Raw genomic sequence first — 12,946 nt, 5'->3', positions numbered from 1 at the left:
GGAACTCAAGCAGGGCAGGAACCTGGAGGCAGGAGCTGATGCAGAGGTCACAGAGGGGTGCTGCTTGCTGGCTTGTTCCCCTTGGCCCACTTAGCCTGCTGTTTTATAGAACCCAGGACCACCAGCCGGGGGGGGGGGGGGGGATGGCACCACCCACAGTGGGCTGGGCCCTCCCCCATCAATCACTAATTAGGAAAATGTCTTATAGCCAGATCTTACCATGCATCTTCTCAGCTGATGTTCCCTCCTTTCAGATAATTCTCGTTTGTGTGTCAGGTTGACATGAGACTAGACAAACTTATTCAAGTGTTTCATGTGTGTACATGTGTGTGTGTTAAGGGGACGATGAACATATGCACATGTGAGTGTGGAGAACAGAGGCTGACATCAGGTGTCGTGTTTCACTCTCTACCTTATTTTTCATTTATGAATGTGTGCACCCGTGTGTGTGTGTTTGCACAAGCACGGGGTGTGTGGTATGGTGCACACACATGTATGTGAAGGTGCATGTGCCCTGTGCCCACTTATGTAGCTCAGAACAAGACGCTGGGTGTCTTCCATTATTACTCTCAGCCTTATTGCCTTGAGAAAGGGTCTCTCAGCTAACCAGAAGTTTGCCATATCAGCTAGGCTGGCTAGGCAGGGCTCTGCCTGCTTCCATCTCCCAATGCTGGGGATACAGGTATAAGCAGCCATAGTCAACATTTTACAGGGATGCTGAAGATTTAAACTCAGGCTCTCAGGCTTGCAGAGAACACTCTTCCCACTGAACCGCTTCCCCACTCCCTCTCTCTACCTTATGTTTTGAGACAGTGTCTCTCTCTCAGTCTGCTAGACTGGCTGACCAGCAACCCTCCCCAAACCCCCACCCCACCCCACCCCCGCCGGCACATTCACCCTGGCTTTTGTCTCTTTCCAGGTAACTCCAAGAGCTGATCTTAGCCTGAGATGGATAATTCAAAGCCTCCGGAAGCCTTGTCATATAAAATGGGCCTCCTGAGATACAGAGAAAAGGGGGTGGGGAGGCAGTGAGGAGGGTGTTGTAGGCATGATGGTGTCTCATAACAAGTGCCTGTTCATAAAATGCAAAGTAACTCTCAGGAGCCATGTAAGAAATATTAATGGTAGCTGTAGGAGCAGCAGCCTGGGAAGGAGACATACTTTATCCCAGGAACTTCCCCCCACTTCTTTTTAAAAAGTTGAGGTCTTATGTTGTCCACACTGGCCTGGGACTGCTTGGGTATTCGAGCCTGACCTTGAACCTCTGACCCTCCTGCCTCTCACATGCTGGGGTTGCAGGTGTGCTCCACCAAGTCAGGGCTATATCATGCTGGGACTCAAACCCAGGGCTCCATGCATACCAGGCAAATGTTCTAGCAACTGAGTTACCTCCCCAGCCCACCTTTCGACACTTCACATATTTGTACCCTGAGCACATATTGCCTATCTGATACAAGATTCTTGCTCGCTATTCATAGTCAGGACACTGATGGGAGCACTGCTTTTATCTGATCTCACTAGCAAACATCCTCTTGGGGGAAACAAATGCCAGCAGAATCTCCCCAGCAGCCCCTGTAATTACACACCCAACGGCAGCGTGGCATGTGTTTGTGAGTGTGGCTTTCCTAAGTGCCCTCTTCACGCCTCCTTTGCCCGCCCTGCACCAGAGAAGAGGAAGCACAGGCCAAGAGCAGGCTCAGGCTGCCCATGTGAGCTGGGGCAGGATGCTTACCCCTCAGCAGCAGCTGGCCTGCTGGATCATCTCATGCCACATCTGCAGCCACTTAGAGACTGTGGGCCGGAAGTCCTCAGCTCGCATCCCCAAGCCTCGGCTGCTTGCCAGGGTACCAGCTTGCTGCCTCCCTGACAGGACTGTGGCTGCACCATGAGCTGCCCAACTCTCTGGTCCTCAGGAAATAGCTTATACACTGGCCACCGCCCCAGAGGTCCCCAAGGAAGGAAGCTTTAGGTCTCCTGGCTCTGTCAGCCGCCACAAGTTCTCTAAGTCCATGAAGAGGGTAGATGATGGAGGAATTTGGGGGCCACCTCTCCGCACTACAAGCCAACCCTGTTGAGTTCTAAGAAGCGAGGGGTAGAGTGTGGGAAGTCTAACCAGTTTTCCCAAAGTCACACTGCTGGTAACAGGTGGGACTCAACCCCGGGTAGGACCGTGAGTCCAGCCTGTCATTGCATCGTGGAGGATCTCCCAGGCAGCAGCCCATGGGGTCCTGCCTTCCATCTTGCACCCCTTCCCCCAGGCAGGCTGCTAGAGGCTCCGCTTTCTTGGCTGTGAGGTGGGACTTCCCCACTCTCTAGAAGGCTCTTATGAAGCTTGAGGCTGTCGGGACAGTAAAGCGTGTGGTACAATAAATGTGACTTTCATTCTTTGTTCTCTGGAATCGCCGCCTCTGTCCTGGATACTCAAAGGGTCACCTGAGGCTGCAAATGCCGGGGAGCCAGGCTCCGGTTCCAGGGCTCCTTCTGGCCTGACATTCCTGTATCCATTCACATCCTCTCTGATTCAAGCTGGCTCACTGGTCCCTGCTATTAACATTTCCATGAATGCTTTCCCAGCGATTTCCAAGTTCTGAACAATTTTCCTAAGCAAAGAGATGAAACGCCCTCCTGGGAAGCCTCTTGCTCCTCAGAGTCTCCTGTTCCTCTGGCAGGTAAACTTCTGGTGCATATCAGGGGCTCTGCTCGGCCCCTGACACCCATGTCCCCAGAATGGAGCTCTCCATAAGCAGCTGCCCCACCGCCCTCCGAGTCTGCCTGTTCCTTTGTTTCCAAGATTAATCTCCCAGGCAAGTGTCCCAGGCCTGGCCTGAGCCTTAGAGCCCTCTTCTCTGAAGAGTGAAGGCTATGTGACCCTTTTTGCTTACACGATGCCACCCATGGTTGGTACTGAAGGTCTCATTGACCTCAGCGACTTAATTTTGGATCGTTTTTGCTAAGGGGGTGCCTTGTGACCTCTCGTGCAGCATATCCCCTCTGACTGTGCCACCTCCTGCAAGGTCCTGTGGTTGGCTGATTTCTCGTTGTGTGGGGGCTAGGCAAAGGCCTCCTCAAGACTCTCCTCCTCACCTACTAATTCTGCCATATGCCAGCTCCATGTTGGAAATAAATAGACAAAGGCACACAACTCTTGTCCCCTTATCTCTAGGATCTCAAGACAGGACATGGGCTACTCAAGTGTGTTGTTCCAGTTAATCATTGCTCCGATTGTTTGGTGACATGAAACAGCCACGTGTGTTTGAAAGGCCTATGACTAAGCACTTTGGTCAAGGCGCTGGAGTCTACGTCTTCCCTTCTCTCTGACCCCTGGGGTCTCAGCTGAGTGATCCCAATGGCTGGCAGGGACTGGAAGGGTTGGGTGTCTGGGTTGGGCTGGCTGGAGAATAGGCTCAGCTCGGACTATCACCGAAACCCCTGCCTGTGGCCTGTCATGCATGGTAGACTCAGCATAGCTGGGCTTTTTGCAAGATGCCTTGGAGAGCAGGGGTGGCCCAAGAGTTCTGTCCCTTGTGAGTGAGGCAGGAGCCACAGAGCCTTGCACCTCCAACATGCCCCATCGCTCATAAGGCAAACCAGATCCAGGGACCACAGACTTGACTTCTTGTTGGGAGAAGAACAAAATGAACCAGGAGCAAGGCTTTGCAGCCATGTCTCTTAGCTGCTGTGGGAGGGTGCCCAGGAACGCTTACCTTTAGCTGGGTTTTGAAGACAGTAGGATGGAGGACAGGCTGAGGGCAGGAGTGTCCTTGGCAGAGGGATCCACACACAAAGGCTTGGGAAGTAAGAGTGGATTGTATCGCATCAATCAGCACACCTGACTTTCCAGGAGCTCAGCGGAGGCCTCCTTGCTGCCCCCTCACTGGCCTTCCATCCTGGCCAGGCCTCTCTCTAGAGTGTCCAGGTCTTGCTATGGCTTTGGCTTTGGTGGCCATTTCCTCCACGGAACACAATCTGGGTAGAGGCTGAGCAGCAGATTCACACACCAGTGGCCCTGGCCGGCCCTACCTGGCTTCCAGTACTCTGGGGGCTCAGAGAGAGAGAGGCTGCTCATGAATTAGACTGAGCAGAGAGTGTGACCCCATTTTCTCTCCAGCTCTGGATTTAGAACCCCAGAGTATGCTCAAAGTCTTGGTTTGGTTTTTCAAAGCACCAAGATCTCCCTGGCAGTTGGCTTGAATCCCAGCCATTTTTCCCATAAAGGCTAGTTCTTTTGATTATAGACATAAAAATTCGGAGTAAGTTAAACAAAGGGGGGAAATTACAGGTTCTTGTAACCGGGCTGTTCCAGGAGTAAGTCCTAGCGTCTAAGCAGGATGGACTCTCTTTCTCACCATTTTTGTTTGTCAGTTGTTCTGCGCTGGCTTCATTTGCAGCCTGAGTCTCCTCAGTCACAGTGACAGCCTCGCCGCTCTGGCCCTATCCTTATAACTAGTGCCCAGTGCAGCAGCCAAAGCGGGCACCCGAACCCTTTCTAGAACCATGACCCTGACCGTGGAGCTTAGTACGCTGCTAAGCTGTGACGGTATCAACTGTTAATGTCTATTACAAGAGTTCCCTATCAAGAAGGGGGAAAAAAGGTGGCAAATCGGACAAATTCTGGCTGCCAGAGCCCCGGGACAGCCAACGTGGCTGCAGTCTGTGCTCTGTACACAAGGAGGGTAGGGTGCCTTTCATACCCAGGCAGACAGAGGGACCAATGCCGAGCCCCGCAAAATCGGCCACTTTCCTTCCTCTAGCACTCTAGCATGTCAGAAATGTCTGGAGACATCCCCCCCCCCCCGTGTGTGTGTGTGTGTGTGTGTGTGTGTGTGTGTGTGTGTGTGTGTGTGTGTGTGCAAGTCCTACTTTAGGTAACTGTTGCTGCTCCGTGAAGTGGCTGGGGTGAATTGTGAGTTGCCGTGCACCCATAGAACCCTGACTCCTTCCTCTGCCATGGCTGTCCAGCTGCCCATGCTGAGTCTTTCTCTGTCCCCTTGTCTGGCTTTGGACCCTTTCATGAGCCTGAAGAGTATGTCAAACTGTCCTCACAGGCCCGGCAGAGGAGACATGTAGGTTGGCTGGATTCCACAGGCGGGGAGTGAATAGATCAGCTCTTCTGCGGTCCTCAGGGTCACTCCCCATAGCATTCCCACAGTGATTACAGAGGGACGGGAGCTCTGTCCATCTGCAGTGAGCTAGTCTGTTCAGTTCCTGCCTGCCTCGATTTGCCTCATCCAGTTCTGGAGACATCTCAAAGGAAGAGACCTTACATGGAATGAACGCCCTTAGTGCTACCACTCAAAAGCTGGCTCTGGAGATCAGGAGCCTTCTCCAGGAAGCCTGGGCATGAAAAGATGCCAGGCTCCACTTAGGCCTCCCCGAGGCTGCCAGGCAGCTGCTTGAGAGCTCAGTAAAAGGGCCTGATGAAAACCAGACCCCAGAGCTCGGGACTCTGGGTGAAACTGGATACCTGTCAACATCAGCAAAAGAACTATATTGTGGAAGGGAGGCTGAGCGACGGCTTGGCAGTGCTGGGCCGGGCTGTACGGCTGACTTTTCCTTCCAAAGGTCCCCAGGAGCCTTGCCATGCTGGGTGATGACAGTTCTCAGGATCAGCAGCCCTGAGGAGACCAGAGGGGCACATCCACCTCTCTACCACTTCCTTCCCCTCTCGGCTTCTTTTCTGCGGATCCAAGGCCTGAATTCAATCCCAATAGCAACTTTTATTCATGTGTCATAAATTATTTAACCATTCTGACCCTCAGTTTTATCATCTGTAAAATGGGCCTGAAAATAGAACCTACTCCGTTAGACCAGACTGGCCTTGAACGTACAGAGATCTGCCTACCTCTGCTACTCGAGTAAGGTCGCTTACTGGTGTGTTATTTGATGTCACTAAACCATCAATATGGTCCTTGACAGTCGCGCCTAAGGAACTATTTCATGACCTGTGTAGCTGTGGAGGTCAGGACCTTTGTTCTGTGGGGTCAAATTCCAACTGCTGTCCATAAATTGAGAGATTTCCTCTGGGAGCCCCAGCGTCTCCTCTGTACAGCGGGAACAGGGACAACGTTGGTGATGCCAGGACTGCTGTGCACGTCACATGGGCCATGTGTCCGGGCACTGGGGACTGTGGAGAGAGCCTCCGTGACCCTTCTCCATGCTTCCCCATGTACATTCTTTCTCCTGTCTGGGCCCTCTCTCTTTTCAGAGCGGTGAGTCAAACACACCCGCGGGTTCATACAGAGCTGGAACCTTCCTGTTCTCCGGCGTAGTTGTTCCGTTAGGATCCCTGGGGACGGGCGCAGACACCCCAGGTCCCAGGCCACCCCAAACTCCATCAGAATCTTGGAGTTCTTGTTCCTTTCTTTGGTTTTAAGTCTATTTTTCAATTTTATTTATTTATTTATTATTATATGTCACGTGTATGTACAAGGTGTGTGTGTGTGTGTGTGTGTGTGTGTGTGTGTGTGTGTGTGTTGGGGGGGCACACACGCCACAGTGCACATGTGGGGGGTCAGAGGACAGCTTTCTGGAGCTGGTTTTCTACCTCCACTGTGGATCAAACTCAGGTTGTCAGGATTGCACATAAGCACTTTTTTTTTTTTTTAAGATTTATTTATTATGTATACAGTGTTCTATCTGCACATATGCTTATAGGCCAGAAGAGGGCATCAGATCTCATTATAGATGGCTGTGAGCCACCATGTGGTTGCTGGGAATTGAACTCAGGACCTCTGGGAGAGCAGTCGTTGCTCTTAACCGCTGAGCCATTTCTAAGCACTTTTACGCACCTAGCTCCCTTGCCATCCCTGGTTGTGTGTGTGGTTTTTTGGTTTTTTTTTTTTTTGGTTTTTTGAGACAGGGTTTCTCTGTGTAGCCCTGGCTGTCCTGGAACTCACTCTGTAGCCCAGGCCGGCCTCGAACTCACAGAGATCTGCCTGCCTCTGCCTCCCGAGTGCTGGGATTAAAGGCATGGGCCACCACCGCCCGGCCCCTGGTTGTGTTTTAAAGACAGGATCTTGCTGTGTAGCCCACGATGGCCTCAAACACAAGGCAACGTTCTACTCCTGCCTCCCAAGTGCGGGTATGTGTACCACATCTAGCTGGGATCTTTCAGTACTTACTTTATTTATTGGTACTGGAATTGAACTCAGAGTCTCAAGGGTGCTTAAGCAAGTGCTCTCCCACTGGGCCACCCTCCATCCCAGAATCTTTTGCTTTTTAATTGAAAATTGTTCTTAAATTGTGAAAGCAACATATGCTCATGACGAGTGAGTCCGGCAATGTGAACACAGTAAAATGGGCTCTCCTCAGAGGTAAGTGCTATGAATGGTTTGACGTGTGGCTTCTAGGGCTGGGGAGCTTTATGGTTCTGGAAGGAACTGAGCAGATCTTTTTTATTTTTGCACTAAACTAGATCATCATACTATTAAAAAAAACTTAATATAGCTTGGACGTCTTCCCATATCAGTCTACATGTGCCCACCTCACTCTGTCTGCAGAGAACTCCAGAGTGTAGCTTTGGTGGGAAACGGAGCCGTTTTCCTGTTAGTGCACTTGGTGGTCCCTAGTGGTCACACGCGGCCAGCCCAGCTTGGCAACCTTCCTCTAGCACAGATGTGAAGCTGGAGGCTCGGGGAGGCCTGGGGCAGCCAGAGCTCTCTGAACTGACCCACACCACCACGTCCATTAAAGAAATAGATAAATAAACAGTGGGGCCTACTCACATTTTCTGACCCTATTCCTGCCCTCAATTTCATCTCACGAACTCTGAAATTTTCATCCCCTGCCCACTTTCCCAGGGTTTTCACTTTTCATTATGGTTTTTTACTAGGAGTCCATGACTCAATGGGTTTTTTGTGTCTTTTTAAAAAAAAAAAAAAAAACCACTTTTAAAAAGAAAAGAAAAAAAAAAAAAGGCTAGAATCTCCAACTCCCGCTTCCCTTAAACACAACTGTTCTGGAACCCTGGTCAAATTCCACTTTACAAACCCCACCTCCCTTCACTCGGCATTACTGATGAGTTTTCCTCCCTTATGGAAACACATGGTAGTACAAAACTGTAACTGTCACCTACTTTTGACTAAGTAAATTCTTTCAAGGCTGGTAGGTGACTTTCCCAGCTAGACAAATTGCCTAATCATCACAAATACAGCATATGATATTTCCAGAAACTTCCTTAAGATTTGTTCTTCATCTACAGAGATACTACTGTGTTCACACCCGCCTCTCATCTGATCTCAGGACCTGAGCAGGGTCGGGCCTGGTCAACTCTTGGATGGTAAAATTTTGTTCAGAATTTATACTTTATTTTCCTACCATAGATGGGAGCCTTAGTCCCACCACCCATGAGGTACCAGAGGTCGGAGAGGAGGTGAGCACTGCCCATCAAGTCACATCTTCTTCTGAGGCAGTTGCCCTCAGAGGTCAGTGTTAAGGTGCACACAAATGTTTCCATGTCTATTACCCGCCTTGCCTTCCCATACTCCATCCTCTGCCACAAAGGGATTGGCCAAAAACTGCCCAGGTTTTGGAAGAGATGTCGGTGTGGGACAGCGGAAAATGGTGTTGGCAACAATGGGGTGTTGCTTAGCTTCATCATGGGTAGAAGAGAAAGGAAAATGGAAGTACAAAGCCACTCTGCTTTCTGTAAACTGCTTCTTGGGTCCTAATACTTCGACTTCTTTTTTAAACTCAAAAGCAGGTACCTTGGGGCAATGGTAGCACTCGCCTTTAATCCCAGCACTCTGGAGGCAAAAGCAGGCAGATCTCAGTGAGTTTGAGGCTAGCCTGGTCTACAGATTGAGTTCCTTGACAGCCAGAGAAACCCTGTCTCAAAAACCAAAACCAACCAAACAAAACAAAGTAGGTACCTTTCAGGAGCTAGGGGCATCACTCAGTTGGCAGAGTACATACATAGAATATATGAAGTTTCTAAAAATTTGTTATTATTATTTTTACCTCGTGCCTATAATCCCAGCACTGGAGAAGTGAAGGCAGGGTGATTAGAAGTTAAAAGTCATTTTTGGCTTAGAGTTATTTAGAGGCTAGCCTGGGATACATAAGACACTGTCTCAAACAAACAGCAAATAAAGAGGCTAGATGCCTATAGTGCTGGCTGTTCCAGTCATTTGGGAGGTGAGATGAGGTAGCCTAGGAGTCCAGAGCTAGTCTGTGCAACACAGCAGGGCCACCTGGATCACTTTTTTTTTTAACAAAAAAAAAAAAAAAAAGAAGAAGAATGAAGACACCCCCCCACCCCAACAACAACAAACTGAGACTCCTCTCCTAGTTCCTAGATTGTGGCTCCTTTTCTATTTGTTTAAAAAAAATTGTTCAAGACAGAGTCTCTCTGCATAGCCCTGGCTGTCCTGGAACTAACAATATAACCAGGCTGGCCTCAAACTCACAGAGATCCACCTGCCTCTGTCCTCTGAGTGCTGGGATTAAAGGTGTGTGCCACCACACTGGGCTTGCTTGCTTTATTAATGAATGAATGAATGAATGAATGAATGAATGAATGAATGAATGAATTTCAGAGACAAGATCTTACCTTTATAGTCCAGGCTGACCTCAAACTCACAGCAATCCTCCTGTCTCAGCCTCCTGAGAGCTGGGATAACAGGTGTGGCCACCATACTAAGCTTTTATTGTTATTTCTAAATATCACTATATCTTTGGGTTGTTTTTTTTTTTTTTTTTACCAAAAAATTAACCCAGAATCTGACTGAGCTTCTAGATGTAAATACCAATTTACAATTTGTGTGTGTGTGTGTGTGTGTGTGTGTGTGTGTGTGTGTGTGTGTTGCTAAGGATTGAACCTGGGACCTTGTGCTTGGCAGGCAAGCACTCTACCTTTGAGCTCTGTCTCTAGCCCACAATGTACCAATTATTTTAAATAATACTGAAGTATTATTTAAACTTACTTAAAAGCATTATTTAAACTGAAGTGTTATTTAAACACTAAATCCAGACTGTGAAAGTGCTACGCACAATCAACCAGTGTCTCCAAAGAACAGAATAAGATGGAGCAGAGGGAGGAAGGAGATTGAGACCAGTGGGACATAGCAGATCATGGGGTGTGCTTATTTCTATCTCAAGTTGAACAAATAGGTAAAAACAAACCATAAGATAATCAAGCAAATGAAAATATTGCTAAGATATTTGAAGACAATAGGACTTGCTATTATTAGTAACTTTTAAGGTACCATGGTAATGTAGCTGTCTATTGTCAAGGGAACTGGTAACTTTTAGAGATAGGTACTAGAAGATTATAAGTGAAATCTTAAAATGTCTACAATTTGCTTTAAAATAACCTGGAAAAGGAGAGAGTAGATAAAGTAAGATTGGCCGTGATAATGTAGCAGCTGGGTGTGGGCACATGGGGAATTATATGGCTGGTCTCTACTTTCGTGTATGCTTGAAGTTTTTAATACAGAGTTAGAAGAAATTCCCTTGGCCTTAACAAGTGCCGTAAGTGAGGACCAAGGACCACTCACTTCTCCTGGGTCCCATCTGCTCACAGTTGGAGAGGCTTAGAAGAGGAGAGGTTCTGAGGGTCCAAGGCAAACACAACTGCCCATGCAACTGAAGTCTTTGCAGACACAGGTGATTTCAGATCCGTTCTGATTTTTATTTTATCTAGCCCTTTGAGAACTTTATGAATATTAATTTTCACCCACCGACATCCGGCATTTCTTTTATCTTAGAGCGCAATTTTCTAGACATTGCATAGATGCAAGCGATTTTTTTTTTTGACAAGATCTGAGAACTTCCCTGACACTAATGGGTAGTTGCAGTTAAGTGTGGAGAAGGAAGGGAAAAATCCCTGGGGGTACTCCCAGAGGACAGGCACCTCTGAAAGGAGTGGGTGGGGACCAGCGTGGGGGGAATGAAGGCGGCATCTGTAGTCTTTCCTCCGGCAGCATCCTGACTGTATGCTATGAAATATTAGCTACCATGGTGATAAAAGGAACTGAAGAGGAGGAGCTTTTGAAGGAGGTTAGAATACATATGAATAGGGCTGTAACATCTATAAAATATCTCAACATTACTTTTCCCTCTGCCTAGGATGTCTGTCCTAGTTAGCTTCAGCTGTCAGCTTGACACGGCCCAGTTATCTGAGGGAGTCTCAACTAGGGCATTGCCCTGATCATATCTTGTAGCTGTACGCAAGGAATTGTCCTGATTGTTGATTGATGTGGGAGGGCCCAGAGCACTGTGGGCCATGCCAAGCCTGGACGGGTGGGCCTGGGATGCATAAAAAAAAGCTTGCTGAGCATGAGTGAACCAGTAAGCAGCATCTTCATGGTTTCTGCTCCAGGTCCCTTCCCCGACTTCCCTCAGTGATGGACTATGACCTGGAAGTATAAGCTGAAACAAACCCTTTCCTCCCGAGTTACTTTGGTTTGGTGTTTTATTACGGAGATGGTCTAATTGCATGGTGCCAGCAGTCATCATGAAGAAAAGATTCTTGGATATTTTTGAGACAGAGTTTGGCCATGTAGACCAGACTGGCCTGAATTTATGATCCTCAGTAGTGCTGGGGTTATGGGAGTGTGATGCCACACCTGCCAATGTTATGATACCGAGGTCTCTCAGTCAGTCACGAATGCCTTCAGCTGTAACTACTGCAGTTGGGATATCCGAATAATTGGTTTAAAGGACAGGAGTCATCATCTTCTTTTTCAATTACATGGTTATGCATTTAAAGAGAAGCAGGGGCTGCCACATTCGTGGCTCTTGTCTGGCACCTCTGGGAGTCTTGTGGCCATCTCTAAGATGGCTACACCAGCTCTCAGCATCACAGCCTTATGGGAGTAAACAATTTCAGGGACAATAAACAACTTAGCTTTTCAGGCTTTCCTCTCTCAGAAAGGAAAGTCTTTCCCCGAAGCTACTTAGTGGACTTCTCCTGGGGTTTCAGTGGGCAGAACTGGGTCACATGGTCAATAGAGTCACAATGCAGGCTGGGAAAACAAGCCGTATTTCCAAGTCTCTGCTGTGGAATTTGAGCACAAGACACTCAGACTGAGAAAGACATTGGGTTATGTGGTCCATCAGTTTGGCGTTTCTAAGTCTTCCTGCTCCTGAACAGAGTTTCTTATACAGCCCACACTTTTCAGTAGGGCTGGGACTCGGCCTGATGCTGTGTCTGCCTGGGGGATGACTCCTGAATCTGGAATTGCTGCTTGCTTCCCAGCCTCAGTTTCCTTGAGCACATCCATTCACAAAGGCTTGAATCTCAGAAAATGTCAATAACCTGGGAATTTTTAGCCAACCTAGAGGTGCCATCCGACTGTCAGATGAACAGGTAGCCCCTTTTCCCAGCCCCACAGGGTGCAGGGATGTATAAGCTGCCATTCCTAGGTGCAGGAACTGCACAGTCTATTAACAGACACCTAGGGACGTGGAAGGACGACATAGGACCACACCAGAAAACCCATGCATAAGGCAGGCTATGATCATGAGTCCAATGTGGAGACCAACAGCAGAAGCTTCCACTTCAGGGGACACAGACAGAATGCCCTAAGGCATGTAAAGTCCTAGGGAGCTTTAGAGATTTGTACATAAAGCCAAAAGGACTGAAACCCTGAAACTTACTTCATAAGTTCAAGGCCCATATCCACTTGCCAACCACGCCAGGTACCAATGTTCTTACTTATAATTATTTTGTTGCTGTTGAGACAGAGTTTCTCTATGTAGCCCTGACTGTTCAGGAACTCTCTCTGTAGAACCAGGCTAGCCGTGAACTCAGAGATCCTGCCTGCCTCTGCCTCCCAAATGCTGGGATTAAAGGTCTGTTCTACCACCGCTTGGCTCATATTCTTTTTAAAGATTTATTTTTATTTTATGTGTATGAGTGTTTGCCTGTATGTATGTGTATGTATGACAAGCATACTTGGTGCCCACGGAGGCCAGAAGAGGGCCTTGGATCCCCTGCAACTGG

The sequence above is a fragment of the Peromyscus californicus genome, unplaced genomic scaffold (genome assembly GCF_007827085.1).
Source record: "Peromyscus californicus insignis strain IS unplaced genomic scaffold, ASM782708v3 Scaffold_11__1_contigs__length_118956290, whole genome shotgun sequence".
NCBI classification, from domain to species: Eukaryota; Metazoa; Chordata; class Mammalia; order Rodentia; family Cricetidae; genus Peromyscus; species Peromyscus californicus.
Note: the sequence above shows the minus strand (reverse complement) of the source record.